The 26,732-nt window shown below is 41.4% G+C and overlaps 1 long non-coding RNA gene across 1 annotated transcript in view; it reads left to right on the forward strand.

Annotated features, from left to right (window-relative positions):
- The window catches only part of LOC116662679, an 80,940-nt gene continuing 54,208 nt past the window's right edge, over positions 1-26,732 (forward strand). Inside the window, exons 1-2 of the long non-coding RNA XR_004318671.1 lie at positions 1-212; positions 5,689-5,789. This is a non-coding gene — a long non-coding RNA (uncharacterized LOC116662679). The remainder of the gene's footprint in view (positions 213-5,688; positions 5,790-26,732) is intronic.

Consider the following 26,732-nt stretch of genomic DNA (forward strand, 5'->3'; position numbering starts at 1 on the left):
TTTGCTAAGTGTAGTTTCTGGTGTACCAACAATAGACTTGACTCTGGCGTTGAGCTGCTTTCTCCTTTCTTTCTCTCCAACTCTGACATTTTGATGCCAAAACCCGGGACCGAAGTCCGGGACCAGTCTCTTCCTCGCTTTAGTCTCCCTCCGTACAACCTCGGAAGCAGTGGGCTGCGGCAGCTGGCCCGGGCTAACTCCCAGACTCTGAGGTAGGTTTCTTTTCCGACTTTATCTCCTTTCACAGGAGTCGCGCCGAAAATCTGGTTTCCTTCTCTTCAAAGGAAGTCAGGGCCGGGGCTACTTTTCGGCTGACTTCCGAAGGGAGTTTTGGAGACGGGGACCGCCCGACTGCCCGTCCAGGGTGTCGCCTCTCTTTCCTTTCTTGCTCTCCTTACAGAGTAGTCGTGCGAAGGATCTGGTTTTCTTCTCTTCAGGTGACGAGGTCACGGCCGGGGCGACTCTCCGGTTGACTTCTAAAGGGAGTTTTGGTAGACCAGGACCGCCTGACTGCCCGTCCAGTGTGTCTCCTCTCCTCTCTCTCCCCCCTCTCTTTAACGGCTCCGGCAGAACCCTTTTTCCATTGTGGCATCCAATACTGGTCCATGACTTGTCACTCATCCCGTCTCTTCTAATTGGTGACTAGCGCTTGAGACCCCCTCTCCGGGTCCAGGACCCCTCTCTCTCTCTCTGAAGCCCCGGCCAGGTGGGAATCTGTTTCAGGTCACTACTGGGTGCTTGATAGTCATGATTTTTGTGGGACACCACAAGGTTCTGACTATTCTGCTCGTAAGCAGACCGAATTTGGTCGGGACGTCCCGGTTTTCGCTCTTGCCTCTGCCGGCAACTTGTGACAGCGGCGGGGACGCCCCCGCTCTCCCTGTGGCCTGAGGTTCCCTCGTTGCTCACCTACAGTGGGTGAGGCTTACTCTAATCCCCCCTGGTACACTCCTTTAGGCTGTCTAATTCGGAACATTTGAAACCTTGACCTTCAAGAGGTTGTCAAACCTGAACTTCTCAATTTCCTTGGCAATACTGTATGGCCACAATATATACTTGACAATGACAGCCAATGGCCAGTAAACAGTGCTTTTGATTTCCAAATTCTTAAAGACATTGACAATTTCCTCCAGCGCAATGGAAAATGGTCAGAGGTCCCCTATCTCCAAGCCTTTTGGTACCTCAGATCTCATCGCTCCCTCTGCCAATCTTGCTCTCCCTACCAGATTCTCCTCCTAACTGAACCTCCTCTTCGACAACCCCAGCCTCCCAAAACAAAAGCTGACCCCGAAAATCCTCTCACCAAGCCTTCCCTATTCGAGTTTATCCCGCAGACGAACCCCCTCCTCTCTAGAACCCCGACCCTCCTTCCCCCGCTGAGGCCCACTCTCCTCTCTCCCCTGCGCACGAGATCTCAAACCCATCCCTCAGCCCCTGACTCCACAACCTCAGCCATTCTCCCCCTCCGTGAGGTAGCAGGCACCAACAGCATCATCCTAGTCCACGTGCCTTTTTCCTTCTCTGACCTCAACCATCGAAAAACGATGCGAGTCATACTCAGCAGATCCTGTCACCTTCCAAAAGGAATTCCTATAGGTTACCCAGTCCTACGACCTGACCTGGCATGACATTTACATTATCCTTTCCTCACGTTTCTCCCAAAGAGGGCCAGGAGCGTAGTCTGGGCAGTAGCTGAGGCCCATTTCCCCAGTTTACCCCCTGCCTGCCCAGTTCTGCTCATTCATTTTATTTAACTGATGTTGAAACCCACACCAACTTTGTGTGCAAGGGAATGCTGATTAAGGGTGTAAGAGAGCTGTTACCTGAGTTGCTTGTTGTCTGTCAGGGCAGGAGAGGTCATATACAAATGTATGTAAAGTGCAAGATGAGGCATGGGGTGATAGATACGACCAAACTTCCATTTCACTGATCCGCTGCTTGTTTCGCAGAAAAACGGGCTCCAGTCTGTCTGAAGACCCCCTCTGTGGGTCTCTCCCAAAGCCTGTATGCAGAGCGCAGGCTCCAGTCTAACTGGAGCCCCCCTCTGCAGGTTTTCCAAAAATAAGCTTGACTCTGCCGTTGAGTTGTCTCTCCTTTCTTTCTCTCTGACTCTGACACAGGGTATGGTAGGGGCTCCAAGGGCCAGTTTCGTTGAGAGCAGGGAGAACTCACTCTAGGATTGGCTGAGGCCAGACCCATGCCCTGTGAGATTCCCATTTCATAGAGGCAAATATCCTTAGATACAGTGATTGGCTACCCATGTCCCCATGCATGTGATCAAGTGTCAAAATGAGGATCACAGATCTAAACACAGCACTGCAGATCCACAGCCAAATGGCATTACTGGTAGCTTGTCCAACTCTGAGAATCTTGGCAAATGTTCAGTCAGCCCTGAACCTGATCAAGCAATGTGTATTTTCTAACATAGAGACGGGTGGGAAGAGATTCAGACATGGGTTCTCTATTTGATATTCACCCTGCCTTCCTCAGCTACCCCAGATCCAGAGCCTTAAGTCCTAGCCCCCTTAGAGCCTTCATAGCAAGTGTCCTGTGTCAGCACCATGGACGCTTCTTGATGGTAGCTGCACAGTTAACCCTGGCGGGCCCCCTTCAACACCACCTGCTGTGGGGAGCACCTTCTGCTCTGCTGTGGCCACACTTCCCCATTTTCTTAGCCAGTGACTGAGCACAGCAGAGGCATCAAGAGTCAGGGCATATCTCCCTGCAAGGGAACACCTCTAAGAGTTGGCAGTGGCTTAGGACTCCCCTAACCTGGCCAAATCACTCTCCAAAACTTGTTGCAGTCTGAGGCTCTTTCTCCCCTCTCTTCTGGCACAGATGTCAGCCCTGCATGCCAGTCTGACAGCTCTTGCTACCTGCTCCTGCTCCCTGTCCCTTGATCAGTCCCAGGCCTGCCCTCAATAACTCTCTTACACATCTCATCCCATTTTGATGGTGGCTTCTCAGATGACCTTAGCTGACACACTTCTTGACCTTCATCCTTGGGACTGCCATCTCTTACTATTTCAGCCTCCTCTTGGGGCAAGCATCCCACCTGACTTGGCTTGGCTTTTTTCTTTTCTTTTCTTCCCTTCTTTCATTTTTTTTATTGAGTTATAGTCATTTTACATGTTGTGTCAAATTCCAGTGTAGAGAACAATTTTTTAGTTATACATGAACATACATATATTCATTGTCACATTTTTTTTGCTGTGAGCTATCACAAGATCCTGTATATATTTCCCTGTGCTATACAGTATAATCTTGTTTATCTATTATCCTTTTCTTTCTACTTTCTCTCCTTCCCCTGCCAGGGAGGGTGGTTGAGTGGGGAGAGGATGGTGTTTACGATAGTATGGGTGGAGATGGGTAGGAGTAGGGGGTCTTCTCTTGGCAAAGATGAACTTGGTGCAGGTATGTGTGTCTCCTGGAGCTTACGGTGAAAGAGTCTAGGTCTGTCACCACCACCTTGAGTTACAGCACAAAAGCCACCTTCTGTTCCTTTATGCTGGTGAGGCAGGGCAAGGTGGTATGAGATGGAAGAAAACTCACCCAGTAACAGGTAAAACATGTTACCTGAGTTCAAAGAAAAGAATGATCAAAAGAGATGGAAGAGAGCTTTCATTCTACATTCAGCTCCCCCCCTTTTTTTGTACCACTTGTCCCTTATGCAAAAATTTTGCTGCTCACAGATGAATAATTCATACTTCCCTTCTCTTAAGGTTCCCTTCCTCATTTTCTGTATTTGAGTTAATTACATGTTAACAAATTACTAAACATATCTGTTGTTATTTGTAGCACTGATTCACCTTCAATTCACCTCTGTTGAAAGAACTGTACTTTTCAATATAAATACATTTTAAATTTTCTCAGTTTGTTACAGCCAGTGAATAGTAGGTACAGGGAATAAATAACAAGTTAGATTGAAAGTTACTCATCACAGCAGCACTATTTACAACAGCCAAAACATGAAAGCAACCTAAATGTCCATAAGTAGTGGTTCTCTCCCCCTCTCTCTCCCTACATAGATACCTATCTATCTATCTATCTATCTATCTATCATGGAATACTACTCAGCCATAAAAAAGAATAAAATAATGCCATTTGCAGCAACATGGACTGGCCTAGAGATTGGCATACTGAGTGAAGTCAGACAGAGAAAGACAGATACCATGTGATATCACGTACATGTGGAATCTAAAAAAATGACACAAACGAACTTATTTACAAAACAGAAACAGACTCCTGGACATAGAAAACAAACTTATGGTTAACCAGAGGGAAAGGTGGGAAGGGATAAATTGGGAATTGGGGATTTTCAGATACTAACTACTATGTATAAAATAGATAGGCACATGTTGTACTACTAGATAGGCACAAGGTCCTACTATATCACACAGGAACTATATTCAATATCTTGTAGTAACCTATAATAAAAAGGAATATAAAAAAGAATATATGTATATGTGTGTGTTTAACTGAATCATGATGTTGTACACCAGAGACTAGCATAACATTGTAAATCAACAATAAAAAAAAAAAAGTTACTTGTCATTATGTTATCGATGGTGGTTGCCTTTTAGGGCCCACCTTTCTGTGCAGGATTTATTGTCATAGCCAGTTTCCAAAATCTAAAGACTTCAAGGAGAAAGGAACCATTCTTTTTGTAGCTTGCTTAAATGGATTCCTGACATCATGGCTGCAAACTTCCCTGTTTACCTGGATCTGCACACACATTTGTGACAAAATCTCATGATGTCACATTTTGAGCAGTTGCTGGATTGTAATGATAAGTCTCTAAGAGGAAGCAATTCATCCTTAAGCTTCAGAGTGATCAGAAGACACAGAAAGGGCTTCTTTCTGCCTGTATGTACAAAATCTGCATTCCAAAGGAATTCTTAGCTATTGTTTCTTCCCAGATTTAAACTCATGACAACTAAGAAAAGTCACACCTCCAGTTGGTTTTTTTTTTTTTTTTTTGGAAGTATAGTTGATTTACAATGTTGTGTTAGTTTCTGGTGTATAGCATCCTGATTCAGTTATAAATATATATATATTTCTTTTCATATTCTTTTTCATTATAGGTTATTACAAGATATGTTTTTCCCTGTGCTATGCAGTAGTACCATGTCGTTTATCTATTTTATGTATAGTAGTTTGTATCTGCTAATCCCAGACCCCTTATTTATCCCTCCCTGCCACTACCTTTCCCCTTTGGTAACCGTAAGTTTGTTTTCTATGTCTGATCACACCTCTGATTTTAGGACCATTTTACCAGAATTTATCTTGGCACGAGGAACACTTAAAATTGTGACTTTATTCGAATATCCTTCAGCTTCCTCCAAGACACGTTTAAACGGGTGCTTCATCTCATGTGCCCCTTTTATTTTCCAGACACACCACAAGCCATAAGGAGCACACGCGCTGCACTGTACTAAGTGCTCAGTCACAGGGTTTCTTGATTGACTACCTAATTAAGTCAATCTCCTTGCCTGGTGGAAACAAAGTTAAAATAACATTGAGGTCAGTCCCTAAGCCCGCAAGAGGGAAGAAAATTTAAAACCAGGGCTGAAAATTTCCTCTATTGTGCAATGAGTATTTCAGAATGGCTGCGAGATGAAGTTTCAAATACATACTAACATCTTCCCAAACACAAGTTCAGACCCCACAATCTCCTAAATGTTGCAGGTTTGGCTGATGTTAGTTCTTGGAGGATTACCCAGTTGAAAACCATCAGCCAGGAAGTGACTTTACCATCTCTGCCTGCTCTTAGATCTTCTGATTGTAAGGTAAGAGAGCCCTTTCTTCTGCTTTCTGGTAATAAACACATCGAAAAGAAAAGCATGGTATACTGGGCAGAGACCTGCAAGATGCACTGCCTCCCAGCGCTGGCTAGAAGAGGTGCATGCACACCATTCCAGACAGAGGAAAGTAGATATGTTCTTTAATAAACCTCCAGAGAATGAGATTCCACAATCCCTCTCAGTAACTGTTTTTAGGTTGGTGCAACCGTTAAAGCAAGACCTTCTTCTAGGCCTACTCATTTCCATGGGCTGCCTTCCCAGAAACGCTCCTATTGGGACTGACATGGTTGACCATGAGAAGTATCCAATCCAGTGCAAGTACAGGGAGGGAGAGGGGAGTCAGCTCCTGAAGCAGATAATAGTAAGAGAGGGATTAGATAGCCCTTCGAGTACTAAGTGTAAGAATTGGCACTTCATTTTTAACCATAAATGTATATATCCCCTCATAAAGCCATGTTTTATTGGTATATATATGGTTCACTAAGATGAGAACCACTTTAAAAGTAATAAATTGCTCATATCTCCCTTGACCTACAGAATAAATATTCATGAAGGACAGACTTCCCACGGTTATACATCATCTTGTCGGTGTATTTGTAATAATTCTGTGTTTGAGACATCATACCAACATAGCCAATTTTTTTTTTAATGAAGTATAGTCAGTTTACAGTATATCAGTTTCTGGTGTACAGCATAATACTTCAGTCATACATATACATACATATATTCATTTTCATATTCTTCACAACACAGCCAATTCTTAATGACAAGTTCATATCCAATAGCTAGCACTATCAGACCACCGGTTACAGATATCCTGTAATGAATTCAGTATAGTACATCTAAAGTGTAATTTAGGTACACCTCTCTTTCCCCTAGCTTCTGCAAGAATCTGTTATTACATTTGAATTATCTGGTTTGTTTCCATTTAGTGTGTGATATCTAATATGGCTTGTTAACATGGCTTACCATATTTTCTGGGCATGAGTGTTTATGGGAAAAACTTCAGATTTATACAAAGTTTTGGACATGTGACTCATATAAACTAGAGTAAGAGCATTGTTGCTAAAACCTAGTGCTTGCTTTGAAGCCTCATTGTACTGATCTTGTGAAACCATTAAGCAAAATGCCCTGAAGGGTAGGAAAAATTGCATTGAGCAATAAAATGTCAACAAACTGCAGAATTTGAACATCAAGCACTTTCATCTAAACATGCCCTTCTCTCCTTTCACTTGGCAGGGGTTTGATTTTTTTAAAGTAATAAACTCTAGCACTCCAGTTGACCTGGGATGTGTTTAAGAAATTAAACCCTAGAGCCAGAAGCATTATGACCTTTCATGTGGACTCCCTACCTCAGAAAAACCATAGAATGAGAAATATAAACAGAAAAGGAGAACAGAAATATATGTCTCAATTGTCTGGGTCTTGGATTTTTTTTTTTAAAGAGAGTATACAACAAAACTATTGGCCAGAAGGAACAATTTTAAATTTGTTTAAACAGGTGTCCAGTACTCACCATCTCATGGACAGCAAATTAATACAATCATAGCACAATTTGAGAAGGATCTGAACAAGGAAAACCTATTCATAAGCCTGTGTAACCTTTACAAACCTGGGACAGACACAGTTTGGTCATAGACCAAGGTTGCAGTCAAGACACAGATTCCCATAGCCAAAAGTAATTTCAAAATAACTCAAACCCTTATGTTTCTTAAAAACCATAAAGGGTATCCAAATTCAACGACCATACACTATTTATTAAAACCCCTTTCGCCCTCTACCCCCCTGCCTCACACTTGCTGCCAATCTAGAGCATTTCAGGTCACAGTTCTTATCATCTTCAGTTCACGTAACTTCCCATCATGTTCCTTTCTCTTGACTTCTCACCTTGTCTTTTCTACATCACTTTATTATGTAGATTGACCCTCCCTCCCTCCTAGCAGGAAAAAAGAATCCCTATTTGTAGGAAGAAAAGAATCTGGAAATTGATCTGGTAATTAGAGGATTCTCCTTGGCTGGGTAGGGAGATAGACAGGGAACATCCCCCATCAATTATTTGATCCCAACATAATTGTATCGTGAATTAAATACTGGTGACAAGTGAAAGTCATATCTTCCATATACCCTTAAAACTGACACCTGAAATAGCTGCGAGACATGTAGATGCATTCTGTTCACATAGTCCTACGGAAACTAGAAAAACCTAGAAAAGCTTATGTTTATTAAAGTCTAGAGAGGATCTCTGTTCTGTATCTCAGAAGAGTGAAGTCTCCTTTTGGAAGTATAAACTGATAGGTTACCAGATGGAGGTCTAGGAGAGGGAAGCAAGAGACAGAATATCAGTCATGGACACTGGGAAATTTTCATACCTGCATGTGGAGGCCACGTGATGATGGTTTGGAATAGTAAATTGAAGTCTACCTTACGTGGCTAGCCTTAGTTTTCTAATAGGTTCTATCCTACGAAATCAGGAGTTGTGAACCAAAGTCAAGCTATGTTTTAATCAAAGCCAGTGTCACTTGATTAGGACATAGCTTGACTCGTATAGTGACTGTGGCTGAGTGAGAACTGTGACAAAATGGAAGAAGCATGCTCTGACTAAAGTAATTATTCCCTTCCCACTAATTCATATCATGCAGGTATGCTGGGCCAATGTCCCCAGAGTCCCTGTTTTTCAAGAGAGCCTGAAAATCCACAGGCTGTATGTGATACCCCGCCCCAAATTTTAGATGTTGGCAGTTTAATATTTTTCATCATTATGAACGCCAAATAGCCATGCATATGGGCTGATGCAGCCTACAGACCACATCAGCTCTGGAAAAAAAATAACCAAGAGGCAACAAATATGCCAAGAAATTGAGTATTTGGTGTCTTTACCTGATTCACACTGAATACTCATTAGGATTTTCTGCAAAAACTATCCACCAACAGACAAAAAAGCTTAGAGGAAATCAAACAAATGGCAGTTTTGCCAAATAAATTAATTCAATCATGTAAAAGCTAGGTTTAAGCCCAAGAAGAAGTCATTATGAAAACAAGAAACTGCCTTGAAAGAGGACACCCTTACCCAACAATTCCTCTATGGAAAATTGTACAAAGAAAAAAATTCTAGTTGCACAAAGATTAATATGTGAGGATATTTTTCACAACAAAGTTCTCCAATAACAGAAGTTTGGTTTAATAAGTTTTATATGATAGAAAGGCTGAAATTAAAAAGACTTGACAATACCAAGTGTTGTCAAGGATGCTGAGCATTTGAAACTCTCTTACACTGCTGATAGAAATGCAAAAACGCATAGAAAATTGGCAGTTTCTTATAATGTTAAACATGTACCAACTGCATGATCCAGCAGTTCCACTGTTAGGTATGTACTCAAGAGAAGTGAAAACATGTATCCACAAAAAGCTTAACAAAGCATATAAATATTTATAGAAACTTATTCATAACAGCACAAAACTGGAAAAGTCCCACATGTCTATCAACAGGACCAGACAAAGCTAATCTAAACTGATGCAAACAACAATAGTGGTTGCCTGGAGTGTGGATCCGGGTGGTAAGAGGACAGACTGCATAGTATCATGAAGGAAATTTTACATGTGTAGGAAATGTTCTGTAGTGTGATTAGGGTGGTTGTTACACAGATGAATATATTTTTTCAAAACTCATCAAACTGTATAGTAAAACTTATGCATTTCATTCCAGGGAAATTACACCTCAATAAATAAAATCAACTCAATAAAGTTGGTTTTAGAAAAACATTTTCTACAGGTGGTCCCACTCCCACCCCACAGCTATGCAAGACCTCTTGTGTACTGTAACACCCAGTTGCAGTCTATGCAGAGCCTTTCCCTACTTTCTAGTGATCATATTTCCTATGATTCTAGGAATCAGCACACACATCCCCCAGCCCTTGTCTGCACCACTAGAAGAGGTGCTTACAGGAAGGAATCCTAGATCTGGCTGTGCATTGCAGTCACGTGGGGTGTTCATAAAAAATGCAGACTTCTAGACCTTTTCCTTAGGAATTCTGATCTTAGGTCTACTTTATTATTTTTTTAATGAAATCATTTTTGTTGTCTTCCTTAACTTCTATTTTTCATATGGACAGAGTGGAATGTATATAGCTCAGCATAAACTTAACCTTCGATGAAGGAGGAATTGAAAAATATAGTGGACATATTTCCTTAGAAAAACTGCAGATATTCTTGATTCTCACTTTAAATCCAAGGCAGATGCTGCAGTGCTCTGTCTTATGTTCTCTGCTCACACCCCAACTGCACTAGATTTTGAGTCACTGCCGAAAGGTTCTTTGCTGAAACTCTGTTCTCCCTCACATCCAGGGCTGCCACTGGACACTGGCCCCATTTTTGAAATAACTGCCTTTTTCAAATGTAAGCATCTTGGGGGACAAAATGATGCCACTTTTATCATTTACGCACCAAATGATGAGGGCCTGAGACAAATTAACAGCCCAGGCGTTTTCTAGGCCCTCTCCCCTCAGTCATCCCAAAACTCTCTAGGAAAGGTCACATAGTTGCAGAAATCCCCCCTACTCGTCATCACCGCTTGTCAGGGCACTGAGAGCTCAGACTTCCCCCTGTGGTTCAGGATTAGGGATAAAATCCTTTAGTAGCAACGGAGAATGAGGGTCATGGCTGCTTGAAGGTGACTTCTAAGGGATTCTTCCTATGTAATTATTTTGTTAAATCACAGGGTACATTTTTCTGTAGTTTGTTCCATAAGACCATAAAAATTGTTATGGTTAGGAAATACCTTTGTCTGAAAACCACTGTGTGCTACTTTGGTCTGATTAGAAAAGTGTCAAAGATTGTGCCTCCAAACCCGTGAATATCAGGATCTATGTGAGGCTCTTAGCATGTCAACAGCCATGATTGCTCACTTAGGATTTCTACCAAGGCCAGCCTTGGTTTGCCACCTCCCAGCTTGCAGGGTAACTTTGCAGGGGAATAGAGTGTGTGTGAGATTGCATTCCTAATTCCATGAATTTCAGAAGACCAGGTAAGACATTGGACAGACCATTTTTTCAAACTGCAAATTTTCTTTAGGTCCCATCGACCCTCTAATAGAAATGTTTTTAATCAGTGGGCACCCATGGAAATCGGGGGATTGGAACTCTAGCTGGGTCAGAAAGAAGCAAGATAAATCTGTGCAGAGCAGTAGAGCAGTCAGGGAGGGGAAAGATTTCGAAGGCAAATGGCAGGACTAGGAAATTCAATAGGTAGAGTGCAATAAATGGATGAAGAGTGGCTCAGAAAGAATGAGGTGGGCTGGAATGCAGAACATAAGCCTGACCTTCTCTGCAGCTCTGCCTGGGGCTGCGGTGACAGCTGTTAACTCTCAGACCTGTCTACGTGTTTGCCAACAAGGGCGCTTTGAAAAGTATAGAGCATACCTTCTATGATTTAGCCCGGTTTCCACTATTAAAATGCTCATTCTTTTTTGTGTCTTCCTGACTCTCTCCAGCAGAAAAGAAAAAACAGACACAAGCTTATCCCTTTCCTAAACATCCCCTTTGTCAATATGATATTGATGGAATTTCCCTCTTCTAGAGTCTCACAGGAATCCCAACGACATCCTATTTTACTAAGTAGATGACACTTCTAAGATTTTAAAGGCTCATAGAATTTTAGAACTAGAGAAGACATTGGAAATTGTCTGGTCCCAACTCTTAATATGAAGCATTTAATCATTTATGCAAAAATAGATATTGTTTGAACAAAACATACACAAAAATAAATTTTAATGGGGACTATATGTATTTTTCATTTTAAATCATGGTAAAAAAACACATAACACAAAATTTATCATAGCCGTTTTTAAGTGTGACAGAACCTTGAAGAGATATTTGTATACCAGTGAGCACAGCAGCATTATTTACAATAGCCAAGAGGTAGAAGCAACCCAGGTGTCCACTGATGGATGAATGAATAAACAAAATGTGTGTATACATACCATGGAATATTATTCAGTGAAAAGAAAATCCTGTACATGATACAACATGGATGAACCTTCAGTATATTATGCTAAGTGAAATGTCAGTCACCAATAGACAAGTACTGCACTTTAAAAATAAGAATTACTTTAATAATATTATTTGAGTGAGAAAAAAATATATGTATGTTTCATTGAGTTTGCTTTGTATATAGTCTGAGACTTTTATAAATTAAAAATTAGAACATTTAGTGTAATGAAGACCTGAGAGGTCAGATACCAGTTTTACACTTTAGGGATTTCCAGGTCAGAAATTTAGTATTTTGCCCAAGTTTATATATGTAATGACAACTCCTAAAAGAATAGATATTGTTAAGCCCCTGTTATAAGCCAGGGATCAGATAGAGCCAGAAACTTGCTCTGAAATCCCACACTCTCCTTTGTTTACCCACTCTAAGCTGATGGCCGTAAATTTTTCTCATTGTGGGGTTATAAGTGCTTTAGGTAACCAGCTACTATATTCCTTATATTAATTCCTGAAATTATTCCTAAGTTTCCCTCTTTTGGACTCTAGAGATAAAATACTAGAGACACAGTAATAGGGAAAACAGATAAAAATCCTGCGCCAGTCAAGCTTATATTCTAGAGGAGAAAACAATCAACAAAGTAAATAAATACGTTCTGTAATATCAGATAGTGATAATCAAAGAGGAAAAAGTTAAGATGATAGAGAATGATGGTGAGGCTGGTGACTTGGTTAGACAGAGTGGTTAGGAAAGGCTTCTCTGAGGTGCTGATAGTTGAATAGATGTGTAAATGAAAAAAGAAAATGAACCAGATAGAAATCTGGGAACAGCATTCCAGACCAAAAAGCTACTGAGTTGGAAACAAGGTTGGCATATTTGAGGAACAGAAAGAAACCTCCTGTGGCTAATACAGAATGAATGAGGCAGAGAGATAGAAAGAGAGATCAGAGATAAACAGGAGACAAGTTGTAGGGCCTTGAAGTGGATGTAGGAACAATTCAAGTGACTTTCCAAGGGCAGCAGTATAACTTGACCTGCCCTCTCCATACTCCACAGAAGGTTTTAAAGGTGACCTAGGGTCCCTCTAAGTTTCTGTACTCAAAGACTATCTTTATTACGTCCTGTTGTCCCAGGATCAAACATTATAAAGTAGACCACCAGAGTTGAAGCAGATGGAGAGCAGGATGAGTCATGTCCGAAATGAGTAGGATGACTAATACAATTTGAAGGGAAAAGTACACAACTGAGAGATGTAACTGTAATTTTTAAGACCAGGGAAGAAGTGATAGGGTCACAATAGAGTTATCTATTATTTTCCAAAATGTGTTTTTCTAGTAAGATATAGTCAATTTTATTTTTACAGATCTGTAAAAAGAAGCCTCTGGAAGGCCAGTTACTTGTGAGCAGCTCCCAAATAGTGGGCCTTCAAGGAATGGCCAGAGAAGAGCCTGAGTAACTCGCACTGGGACATGCAGAGGCAGTGCCTGGTCTGTCACCTAGAGCTGAGACCAGTGACAGGCCAACTGGGCAGAATACACTGAAAACATGGCACCTATGAACACGGGTTGCTCTCCAGATCACAGATAACACTGGTAGCAAATAAATCGGTCCTGCTTTCCACCAAGTACACAACTTCTCAAGTGGAACTATAAATACCACAGCTCCCAAAGGGCTGTCTACCCAGCACAATGGCACTGGAGAGCTGTTTGCTGAGCATAAGTGATTATTGTATTATCTGCAGTTTAGATAACGTGCTTCCCAAGGAATTAATCCACAAAGGGGAAGTTCCAAGGCAATCACAAATAAGTGAAAAGAAAAAAAGTAGTTTTACATACTTCACATATAATTGAGTCTTAATTTTGAGCACTAAAAATGAAGTATACAACTTGGATGAATTAAAAAATAAGTATCTCCTCAGCCCTCTAAAGGTCAAACAAATACACAAAGAATGTATCAGTTGAAGGAATTTCAAATTATTGACCTCACACAGAGCCTCGTATTGCTGGGTCCAGGCTTGCTGTCATATTTTCTCAAACATGCTGAGATCTAGGAACGTCATCCTTCCTGTGGAAATGAAGACTTGATCCCAGCTGATCCTAAAAAACCCATTTGGGCAAAAAGCAACAGTGCCTGCCAGTAGGTAAATAAGAGACTTGGAGATGTTTTTCTTCACCTGGAATATTTAGGGATTCAGATTATGAATCTGAGAGTACAAATGAGGTCAGTTTGGGAACGTATAAGGAATTACACAGCAGGTAGTGACTTAAATAACTTAGAACCCTACATGGAGAGAAATTCATGGCCACCAGCCTAGGGCGGGTCAGTCAGGGCGTGTCTCTGCTCTTGCCGGTTGCCTTTAGGGAGGACAGCTGTTCCCTTTTCCTGGACATACCTTAGTCTTCCTGTCAGACATGGAATACCCATTGCATAGGCAAATCTTATGCCTGTGTTCTAAACATACACGGTTTAGGACACTAAGAGGCAGTGGTTTTTATCGTCCTACATTAGCTTGATATTGCAGGGTGCTCAGAAGAGAATTCTAGCAATTCAAAAGAATTCATGTTTAGTAGAGTGTTTCCTGATGAATGTTTATCTCTTTGAAATATTTAAGTTATTGGCCAAACTGAGACCTCTGTTTCTATTCACTACCTGACATATGATGTCTCTCCATGTTCACTTCAAGGAACTTTCTCTGAATAACCCAGGCCCTGAAATCTTCTCTAAATTCCCAAAGAATTATCTGTGCTCCTCATTTGTCATTTAGTGTGTACTGTTTTATAGGATTTGTCCTTCCTTCCTTCCTTCCTTCCCTTTCCCTCCTTCCTTCCTCCCTTCTGCTTCCTCTTCTCCCTCTCCTAACATGTATTAATCACTCACTCTATGAGCAGTGTTCTGATCTCTTTTCAGTCAATTTTCTAATTTAATCTTCACAGCCACTCTATTATCTATTTTCTCCCAATTCGTTTTTCTACTTCTTTGGTACCCAGATTGCCTTATTCCTCTTTGGGTCCTGGGTATCATATTTTTCCAAAGGAATAAAACTTTGACCAAAATCTGTGTATGATGAATGTGTACACTTCTGTTTGATGTGTAGTTCACTCAAGTGTAACTGAACAGTTTTGCTGTGCTTATTCAGTTCAATTATTATGTCCTAGGTCTGTAAGGATAATTATATATGGCAGGCTGTAGAGCAAACAGAAGGGTTTTAATAGAAGGGAAAGAGGGACAGGGGTAGGGAGAGAGAGAGGAGGGAGGAGACTGAATCACATGTTACCTCATACTTTTGATAACCCCCAAAAGATGTCTCCTCTTTCTGTGCCTCTTCTACTTCCCTTTTCTTATAAATCATCCAGGAGAAGAACATTAATATCCTGGAGGATGCTTTTCAATGTAATGGTATAAAAATGTTCATATTCTCAGAATGAGAGAGAAGGTAACATGGGCTGGGGTGCTAGACGGAGAGGGGGGACATTCTTTAACCCTGATCAGCAACCCTAAAAGGCCATTTTCTCAAAATTGTAACTTATTCCATGAAATGTTACCCTCTTCACAAACCATTTAAAAACTACTGCTTAATCGGTTTGTGTCTATCCTAAGCCCTGAATCCCAAAGGCTGGGGATTCAAATCTTGGCTTCAGAAACCATCAGTGACTTACATGCTCATAATGGGAAGTGAAGGAGGTGGTTCAAATCCCAGAGCCGGCAGTAACAAGATCGAGGTCTCTTTATGCTCACAGGGCTGCTGACCCCATTCTACAGGAATGTTGAAAACAGCAGCTTTCCCAGAAAGAGACCCCAAACCATACTTTTAGGTGATGCAATCAAAGCCAAGCTTCTTTACATGGCCAGGGACAGAGCCAAGGAAATTCCTGTCAGTTCCACAGTTCTTCTTGAACTGTTTGGTCACCAGAAATGTGGAATTACCAAAAAAAAATTACCTGTAAAAATTCACAGAGTACTGAAATGGTATTAAGAGCTGCCTTTTGAAGATATTCCATATGCCAGGCATTAATCAAATTATAGTTTTCCAATTATTATAACAACTGTAGAAAATAGTTTATGGACAAGGATATTGAGACTCAGAGAGGCCAAGTGCTTAGTATGTGGCAGAACCAGGATTAGAACCCAGGTGTATATTAGTGTTTCTCAATGAGGGACAGTTTGCCCCCTTGGAAACGTTTGACAATGTCTGGAGTCATTTTTGGTTGCTATAAATAGGGAGTACTGCTGTCACCTAGTGAGTAGAGATTACGGATGCTGCTAAACCTCTACAATGCACAGGACAGCCCCCTCCACTCAGAATTACCCAGCCCAAGTGTCCGTAGTGCTGAGGCTGAGAATCCCCACCCTCCAATCTCCCACCTCCCCGTCTGAGTCTCAGGCTGACTTTGTGCTTTGCAAAGCATCCAGCATCTAGATATAGAGGGAAACAGATGTGATGGCGAAGGTATGGCTGGGGATCAAAGAGGATGAAGGCAAGTCATTGGCTTGAGGTGGAGATTTCCATTCATTTGGAATGGAGAGATGGGGAGTGAGCAGGCAACAGAATTCAGGCCAGTAAACTTTCCATCATTTAAAGTAACTGTCCCCTTAAAAATTTTTTAATTAATGAATTAAAAATAAAAAGTAAACTTTAGAAAATAAAATTAAAAAAATAAATTGGCACAACATTGTAAACTGACTATACTTCAATAAAAAATAAAATAAAGTAACTGTCCCCTTTGTCAGCTGATGAACACTGCCCAGCATGGTGGGAGATACCCAAAATCCTGCCAATGTCTCTGGACAAAACCAGGCATTCCAGTCCAGGGAACCTTTAACTCCAGCTGCTTTCTGATTGTTGTCTGCCTGCCTTGAAATTGTTGGAGTAACCGAGGCAGCCCATTAGGCCCTTATCTCAGTGCCCCTTGTCTGGCTGGGAGTGAGCCCAACCAGTGTCTACTCCATCAAGGGCCCAGCCTCCAGCTGTCAGCTCCTGGAGCTGGGCCAGTAGGGGGCTGGGCAGGGTGGCTGGTACCAGACATGCAGCCTGTTCTCTGTCCTCCCCCTAATAAATGGCTTTCCTGGCTCTGCCAGTGCATGGAGCGTGGGCTGCATGTCAGCAAGACAGCCATTTTTCTATGTCTGATTGGCACATGATAAACAGAAGCTTTCTTGGATTGTAGTTTAGTGGAAATGATCTCTCATGTATTTTCTCCATCACTAACTAGTCATAAATCAATCTACTAGGCAGCATCTATACCTCTCAGTCAAGATTTCCTTGACACTCCTCCAGACCTGGGCTGTGCTAGAAGAATTGCACAGGGAATTCACTCAGAGCCTTTATGCCTGCCCCAGCACACCTTCCCCTCTGCTCCTAGTGTGAGCTGTAGCTCTGTTGGGGCTCCAAGCTCCTCCCTTCCCCAGGACAGCTGTATCCAGTCTTTCCCTGGTGGCCTCAAAGCTTCCTTGGGGCTCTCTTGCCCACAGTTGCATTCCATATGGATAGCTATGGGCCTGGTACTAATGGGTAGATCAGATTCTATTAAATGACTAAATGGGATGCTATCTGTACAGATATCCTTCACAGCAGTTTATTTCATTTACTGCATTGTCACTTTGAGATGTCTGGATCATCTAAAAGCAGAAAGCTCCTTGAAGGTCAGGGCCATGTTTGTGCTTCTTTGTGTTCTCACTGCCTGGTGCATTTTAGAGCTAAATGGTTGAGTGAGTAAAAGAATTACTTTAAACAATACATCGAGTTTGAGACTGTTTATATTTGACTTCCTACATCAAAGTGGCACCAGAGGTAACTCAGAGCTTTGTACACAAAACTGAGTGAGTTTTACTGTATATAAATTAACTTAATTTTTTTAATGAGACAAAATTTTAAATGGACCAAGGAAAATAAGTCCCTTTAATATGTAATTATGACCCTTTTAAAAAATTTAAAAGCAGAAGAAAAAAATTTTAAAAGCAGTTTTCTTCCCAATCTTATGCAAAAAAAAAAAAAAGACATGTTATTACAGAAGCATCAATTCACTGTTGTATAAAAGTGAACATTTCATAACTATCTCTGGAATGTCAGTGTAATCTTATTTCATCTACAAGCTCTTGGTAAAAATGAGGCATTTCCAGTTCCTTAAGGTAACATTCAGCTACAGATAAGTCTCAAGAGAGTAAGTGTTCTTTTAGCAGAAGTCACTCTATTTAATTTTTTAAATCCATACATGCTAAAATCCCTGAGTTTTAAAAATTTTGTTTTTCCTCAGGGATTTATTTACCTCTATCCCAGGCTATTACATCATAAAGTAACATACATGAACTGCCAGGAACAGCTTTCTAGGGACATAGAGACTTAATAGAGCACTATATTAACAGAATATTTTCAAAATTACACATATTCCATAATTTTCAAAAAATCCTCAATTTAAGAATGGGAAAAATGACTAATAAACAGAGCACCAGAGATCATGTCTTTGGTATAAAGCAACAAAATTATCCTGGTTCTTCTGATCTCCTAGGATTCTTCTAGCTCACATCAAAATCACTCATCTCTAAAGTCTCTTGGCACTTTCTGTTTATATCTGTTGAGACTGGGATCATCAGCCTAAGGCAGATTCCATCCAGCCCACTTGTAGAATGACAACAGTACAAGTTTTATGTGTGTGTTCTTCTGTTTGACTTGTGGTTTTTTAAAGTTTTGAATTTGCTGTTAACATTTCCAAACTTGGCAAATTTCCTGTATAAATCCAGTGTTCCAATTTCTCTTGAGAAATCAGAAGGATCTGGCAGTGCTCAGTCCACATTCCCATGTGGCCGGAGCTGAGTGGTGGCTGCATTCTATAGAAGGAGCCTGTGCCCTCTGGTTTGCCTGTGTCTCTACAATCCTTTGTGTTACCTCTCTGATCTTGGTGGACTCTGAATATGCCACCCCAGGCCTAAGGAATGGCCAGGTGCATGCAACACTAACAAACCCCCTCAATGTGGGTCAGCAGGCAGAGGTCATTGCAGAGAACCTCCTGACCAGAGTTGGATCAGAGAACCTGGTTGCGGATGTGGTCAGAGTCATAAGCCCGGAGGGATGGCCCCCAGAATTAAAGGATCAGCGTATTGCTATGGAGGTTGGAGATGGCCATAGGATGGTTTGGTTGACAGTAGACAAGGGTTTCCAGAGAGGGGGCAATGGCAATTGTTGTACTTAACAACATGGTGGTTGTTGACCCACAAGTTGTGACTGTGACAGTCTATGCCATGGCAATTCATTCTACGAAGGGACCAGATCACATGCAAGCAGGGATCCCACAGAATTCTACCTTTCTTGAAGGGCTACACATTCTCATCAATGTCACTGCTATCTTCCAAGGTAGGGGCAAGGGCTCTGGTTCCAGAAAACTTCACAGCAGCCTCATTTTGACCAACTAATATCCTATCTTGTACTGGCTTTCAGTTTCTATTTTATTTCTTCAATAAAATAGTTACTTTCTGTGGACGGGGAAATGCATTACATTTCCCTTGTTACCTTCTATGACAAACTACCTCATGTTAGCCAAACAGCTCATACTCCTTATTTGTTCTAAATTCAATCAGCAGGCTGTCTTCAGTGCCTGAGTAAGATCCCAAAGACAAAATGGCTAAACAGTAGGGGGGAGAGTATATAGCTCAGTGGTAGAGCGTGTGCCTAGCATTTAGGATGTCCCAGGTTCAATCAATCCCCAATAACTTCGTTTAAAAAAAAAGTAAATAAATAAATTAACCTAATTACCCCCCGAAAAAATAAAAAATAATAAAGAATTTGATTTAAAAAATGGCTGAACAGTAATGTCAGGAACCGCACTGCGGCCATGAAAGTCAGCTGGGCTCCTGCCTTGCTCTCCATGAGAGCCTGAACCTGTTCACCCCTGCCAGACTGGAAGTTCCACAAAGAGAAGAAACCCTTTAAGACTCATAACTAGGAGCATTCCAAAGTACTGTCAGATAGAAATGGAAGTGATACTAGGTCTCACCTGATTACACCTGAGAACAGGTACTGCACGGAGACAATATTCTCCATGGAATTTTGAGGCTTAAGAGGACAAGTCTTCTCTCTGAATACTGTATAGTTTTAAGCAACCCCCAGCCAACTGTCAAAAGGGGTTTGTATTCACACTCATATAAGATTCTAATCAAAATGAGCTCAAGCAACTAAGAGAAGGAATAGTCTTCTGTTGCTGTAAACATTGGTTTATCTGCCTCACTGCTCATTAGCATACACCCTGCCTTCTAATCATGCCATAATTTGGCCTGTGCAAACATCTAACAACTCCTCCACCAACAGCTTTTCTAATTAGTAAAAAAAAATCCATGGCAGATGTGAAATCTGTGGGATGCTGAATGTAAAATGTTAATTTTTAAAAACTGTGAAGCCTCTTGAAAAACCTTTTCTGAGAAAACTTTGTATGAGGTCCTTATTAACACAGACCCTGAAATAGCTTTTTATTTTATCGTGCTACACTTTGAATCTGATTCTTACCATTTCTGGTTTCTTCTCTGGACTGAAGCACTTTGGGGAATTTACTAACTCTTAAATCATTGTTTAAGTGGACCTGGAATTGATTACCCTAATGCTTTTGACCGAATATTTAACTGTCCTCTCTGACCCTGGTGACCCATAAGGATCTGCCCACCCCCACCCTCCCACACCCCACCCTAGAGCAGAGTGGGAACAGCCATAGAGTCTGGGTTTGTCCCAGCAAATGATGGGGGCCTGGGTCTCTCCTTAGGAGCTTCATCTTATGTCCCAAAAGCTCTCAAGACCCCTGGAGTTGTGCTTGAGAATTTGTGCAGCAGAATTGCCCCCAAAGATGATATAATGGGAGCAATCACTCTGCCTCCAGATTTAATGGGCTTCGTGCTTCAGGGACCAGTTGGTGACCAGCTGGTTGGTCAGTCAGGTCCACCTAAGTGGAAAAAGGAGCTATAAGACCTAACAATGGAGATAGTCATTTTTTGTCACCCCTACAACCAAATTACTAGAAATTAATGTCCATCGACAGATGTGTGGATAAACATGTGGTATCTTTATACAGTGGAATACTACTCAACCATAATGAAATAATGCCATTTGCAGCAACATGGATGGACCTAGAGATTAACATATTAAGTAAAGTAAGTTAGACAGAGAAAGACAAATATCACATGATATCACTTATATGTGGAATCTAAATAAATAACAGAAGTGAACTTATTTACAAAACAAAGATACTCACAGACATAGAAAACAAACACAGTTATCAAAGGGGAACGGTGGGGGAGGGATAAATTAGGTGTTTGGAATTTGCAGATACTCACTACTATGTATAAAATAGATAGGCAACAAAGACCAACAGTATAGCACAGGGAACTATAGTCAATAACTTTTAATAACCTATAAGGAAGAAGTATATATATTTTAAAAATTGCTAGAAATTAATTCCTATTCTTGGAACTCAGAGTGACTGAGGTATTCTCTGTATGGTACATAAAGCTCTTTGAGGCAAAAAGTTTGCAGCCATGCCTACATTTTTCCTTCAGCACCCCCTGCTGTCACTTTGGAGGACACCAACTGACTTTGGCCTGGCTTGGCATTCTTTCCCCAGCTTGAGCTCAGCCACTGCATCCTTCCAACACTTCCACTGCTAAAGTTAAAGAAGGGGTCCTCATTGCAGGAGTATAAGAATTCTCCCAAAACAAAGATCACTCTCTTCATTATTTTGTACAACCCCTTTAGTTGTAGTCACTTTTGTTTTAATTAAATTTTTTTGAGACCTAAATATATTTCTTCAGAGCTGGATGAGAAATAACAAAAAGATTAACACTGAATGTGTTCCTCATTGTGCTTCAAACACTATTCAAAGCATTTGACATTGATTACTTTATTTAAGCCTCTCAACAACTCTGAAGTGAGTGCTGTCCGTTATCAAGGCCATTTTATAGATGGGAAAACTGAGGCATTGACAGGTTGAATGGTGTGCCAAGATCACACAGTAAGTGGCAAAGCTGGGATTCAGACTCAGGTCATCTGGCTCCAGAGTCCTTGCTCTGGACTGGAAAATGAGACAGGTGGCACTTCAGGTTACACTTAAAAGTGTCCCTCCATCTATTGCTAATTGCTGTCCCCAGACTCACTAGATAAGTCTTCCCTCTCTCTGACATCTCTATGTGCCTGCACCTCCCCAGTTGGAAAGGGAGACTTTGCTTGCTGTACTCCCTTCCTCACCCCCAAACCCCTACTCGCCAGAGACACTCACTGCTCATCTCTGAGGTCTGGCCAGTGGCCACCGCCTGACCCTAAGTTATTCCCAGATGGGCTCTGGGCCTCAGAACACCACTGGCTTCCCTCTAAAGCCCCTTGCCACAAATACAGAAACAGCTTCTTCCGGGTAACTCCCACCCCACCCCTTTCCTAAGAGTCCCTTTGTATATTTCAGAAAGACTCTTCCCTTTGAGAGCTTTCCTTTATGTTGGCTGTTGACCTGGGTTCATGTGTGTCTTCTGTACCCTTGACCCCAGGTTTGGGATCTCTGGGGCGTGGCAGGGGACTTCTGCCCTCTTTAAGTGAAGAGGATTTCAAAGAGAATAGGGGCAAGCTTACAGTCTTGAAGAGCATCTCCATTTACAGAAACACTTGGTGGAACTTAGAAACCCTTTCCTTTGGTTTTCCTGAGCTTTGAAAGGCAGTCAGGCTGCTCTGATTTCAAAAATCCTCTGTTCTTAAATTGCTTTTTAACTAGTACATCTCAGCAGATTTTGCATGAGGGTACCCAAAACAAAAAAACCCCAACACCATACAAGTGTGTGGAAACACTCTTAAGGCAGTGGCTCCAGCCTTGGCTGCAACCTCCCATCACCTGGGTGGATTTTATAAACCTCAGGGCCAGGCCACGCCTATGTTTTGATTACATCAGAACCTCAGAGGGTGGAGCCAATGTTCTGACAGTTTTTAAATCTCCCCGAGCAATTTCAATATGCAGCTAATTCTGAAAAACTTTTTTTTTTATTTTTAAGGAAACCTGGCTTCCCTACTGTTAACCCCATTCATTCTGAAATTAACTCTACAGTTACCAAGCTTTCTCTCTTGGAGCTAGGCTCAGTCTTCCTCTGAGAGTGAAAAGCTCAGCTTGAACTGGAGTTGGTAATAGGTAACATAGATTGAGGGCTTCCTCTGCATAAGCATTCACTAGGTGCTTCCTGTGGACTGTCTCATTTAATAGTCCCAAGAACACTGTGGGGGTGGGAAGTAATCTTGCTCCTATTTTACAGAGGAGATGAAGGCTCAGAAAAGTCAAAACAATTTGCCCAGAATCAAACAGCTGAAAAGTGGTGGAATCAGGATTTGACCCAAAGAGTCAGACCCCAGAATCTCCCTGAGATAGAAATTTCTAAATTCTTCTAGTGACCAGGATCTGGGGAGTTTTTTGTTTTTCTTATGCTTTGTACCTCCTCAGATCTGAAAAGTCAAAATGTGAGCTGTGAATTCCTACAAGGAAACTGACTCGTAATATACATACCCTCATCCTTTCATGGCTGATGCCTCCTTTGCAGATGCATTTGGCTTGTTGGGAATGCCACCGCCCTCATCCATCCCAGTCCAGCGCCCTCTGACCAGAACCAGAACCTCAGCGGTAAATGGTAATGAGGAGAATCTCATCCACTCCTCACAGGGACGTCTGGTTCACGCAGCCCTCACCCTCACGTTACAGGCAAGGAAACAGGCACAAAATGTTTCACTGACACACAGGATGCTTCACGGTGGACCACGGAGCAGACATTGACCCTGAGGAGTGTGCCATTCATTAGTGGTGTTACATGGCCATCCCAGCTGAAGCTCCCAGCAGAGTCTTCGGAGGGAAAGAGTGAGCATTTTTATCAATGGAAGTTCAGCTTCTCAGAAAAACGGATGGCCACAGCCTTTGCAGGAGTCCAGAGATAGCGCATGTGGTCACCAGAGGGAGACAGAGCTTGATACATCACAGGCTCCTCTACTTCAGTGTCAAACTCAGCAAAGTGCAGAACCGAGAGGAAAACAGCTGCTGATGAAACCCTTTGTTTTGGTTTAATTTATTTTACTGCTGCTGCTTCCTCTCCTCTTTCCTTTATCCCCTCCCTCCTTTTCCTTGCCTGTTCTAAGTGGTAAGGAGCAGCTTTACCAGGGTGTATAATACAAGGAGGTCAGTCTCCTCCCTCTGCCCAGAGCCTCTGAGAAAACACCATTTTCTGAGTTTAAAGGCACTGATAGAGAGTTTCCATAGCTCCTGTGTCAGATCCTAGGGCTCTTGACAGAAATACAAAAGCAACACTAGATAAAAAATTTTTTTGAGGAAAAAATTGAGCACTGCCAAGGCAAACAGTTTGATGTGGAATTAATCTGTAGTGTTTTTTTTTTTTTGCCACAAAACTTTAAGTTGGATTTTTAAATACCAAAACATCCTGGATAAATAACACATCTATGATGCTATACTTATACCATCAGAAGCCTTCTTTTTAAAGATCTGGTTATCCAGTTTCTAGATTTTCAACTTTTTTTAAGGCTTTGCAACAATGGGAGGGAAATGTATTTTTTTAATTGATAGAATTGAAATAAAATTTACTCTTGATTCACAGATATAATGAAAGAAGGTATTTAGCCTACTAACACAAAGCTCCTACAGAGGAGAGACTTGATTTTATCATGTAGACATTTGCAGTACATCTCTGAGTGTGTTAGCCCAAGAAAGGTGCTCTCTAAATATTTATCATGACCCAGGCAAACAATAAAATATAGGCCAAATTTCTGTAGTCTCTCTTATCGCTCCAGGCCAGAGAATTACGAAAAGATGAAAGTACCTTGGTATTCATAGCAACACTATTTACAGTAGCCAAGACATGGAAACAACCTAAGTGTCCATCAACAGATGACTGAATTAAGAAGATGTTATGTATTTACACACACACACGCACACACACACACACACACAATGGAATAATACTCAGCCATAAAAAAGAATAAAATAATGCCATTTGCAGCAACATGGATTGACCTGGAGATCTTCATGGTAAGTGAAGTAAGTCAGACAGGGAAAGACAAATATCATATGATACATATATATATAAAACTGAATCACTTTGCTGTACACCTAAAACCAATACAGCATTGTAATCAACTATACTTCAATTAAAAAAAAATCTTTTAATGGAATGATACCAGCATAGCTCTAGACATAGCTCTGGCATTGTACTTTGAGCCAAAGTTGGGAAAGTGCTCACGTGTCAGTAACTCCATAGATATTTACAGGCCATCCTTTTTAAATGACCCCATAGTAAATCTTTCCCTGCTCAGTCAGGACATCCTACTTGTGACAATATTACAGATACTCTTCAACAGTGAAGACTTCCTGAACACACTAGGTCAAACAAGGTAAGTTTGATAAATGTTTATTTCTTGTTGAGTTTATTGGGCTCTGATTAATTTTTCTTAGGTCATGATAGAAGATAAAAATGACTCTTGGTAACAGTTGTATGGATGGATGGGAAGCCTCTGTCCCTCTCCTCTGTTCACCCTGTCATGAAAATGCTACGTTGCAAACCCCACCCCAACAGAGATGGTGTCGATAGAAAAAGTGGATAAAGGAGATATGGTAGAAACAAATCCTAGATTCAAGGTGATGGTAGCAGCTTTAGAGTAGACTTCTCATTCAAGCGGGGACCTGCTTCAGTTCACATTGTAGTTGGTGGTTCTTTGGGAGGGAGTGAAGGTCCAGTGGCCCATCCTCTGATGAGGGATTATGGCACTGAGCCTTCACACAGGTTCTCCTGCAGCCCCTTCACTCTGTCATATATTCGGTCAACTCGCAGACTTTGATCGTCTCCTATACGCCAGGAATTGGGCTCCTTGGGGATTTAAAACATGATTTTGACTGCTATTAGACAGTGCCCAGTTCAGAGAGGGGGAAGGATACATGTAGAGCAGTCAAGGCCCCAGGGAAGTTATGGAGGCCTCTCTCTTAAGGAACAAATCCTCATTGCTGAGACTACTCAGTATGTAAGTGTGCGTACATCACAGATGTAGGGCTGAAACTAGAGATAAACAAATACTTACGAGCTGTGGTTTTTCCACAGTTACTAGATCTTTGGCTTTTTCCAATTTTTATGACTCTGAAAACAAGTTTTTAAAGGCATTCTAGCCAGCATATATGGTTTAATTCTAGTCTCATTTGCTCCCTGACACCTCAGATAAGCCTTAGCAGTATTGCATTTGCATTTAGCTAACTCAATATCATTTGCAGAAATCCAGTTCTGTTTACATGATAAGTGCTCCTGATTATGTCAATGCTTCTTATTTGGGGTTATTTATATGTTCATCTGAGGCCTCTTTCCTTCCATAAATGGAACTGTTTGCTTTGCTGCCATTTCAGTGTTTCTGGAGATTTTTTTTTTGTTTTCCCTTGAATTGTTTATCAGTAAGCAAAGGCCCAAGTTGGAACACAACTTTCTCTGTCATCGTGTACAGCTGCTTAGCTCTGGAATCCTAAACAACATTTATAACTCCTTTGCATCTGGTGGAATTTTTCAGGCAAATGAAAGGGATGATTTCTCAGTCCTTATTTTGCTTCAGCTCCAGATTCTAAACCTAACTTATGGTTTGTCATCCTGGTTATCTGACTTTTGCTAAGAGCAAATGCCAATTCTGGAACTGATAAAGTTTTAATCCAAACTGAAAAAAAAAATACTTTCTAAGAGGGAATCAGGAACTTCCTCCAGGCCTGTGAGCTGGTGGGTGTTAGCACTATGGAAATATCTGGGAGTGACAACTGTGAACTTGACTGTGAGCTACTGGAGGCAGGGACATAGGCTATCATCTTGCACTTTCTGCACCTGGGCCCTGAGACTGGCATATGGTATAAATGCCAGTGTGTGCTTATGATTATATTCTTTAATGTTTTTAATATATTTCAGAGTGGTGAATACTAGTGG

This window comes from Camelus ferus, chromosome 3 (genome assembly GCF_009834535.1).
Source record: "Camelus ferus isolate YT-003-E chromosome 3, BCGSAC_Cfer_1.0, whole genome shotgun sequence".
NCBI lineage: Eukaryota > Metazoa > Chordata > Mammalia > Artiodactyla > Camelidae > Camelus > Camelus ferus.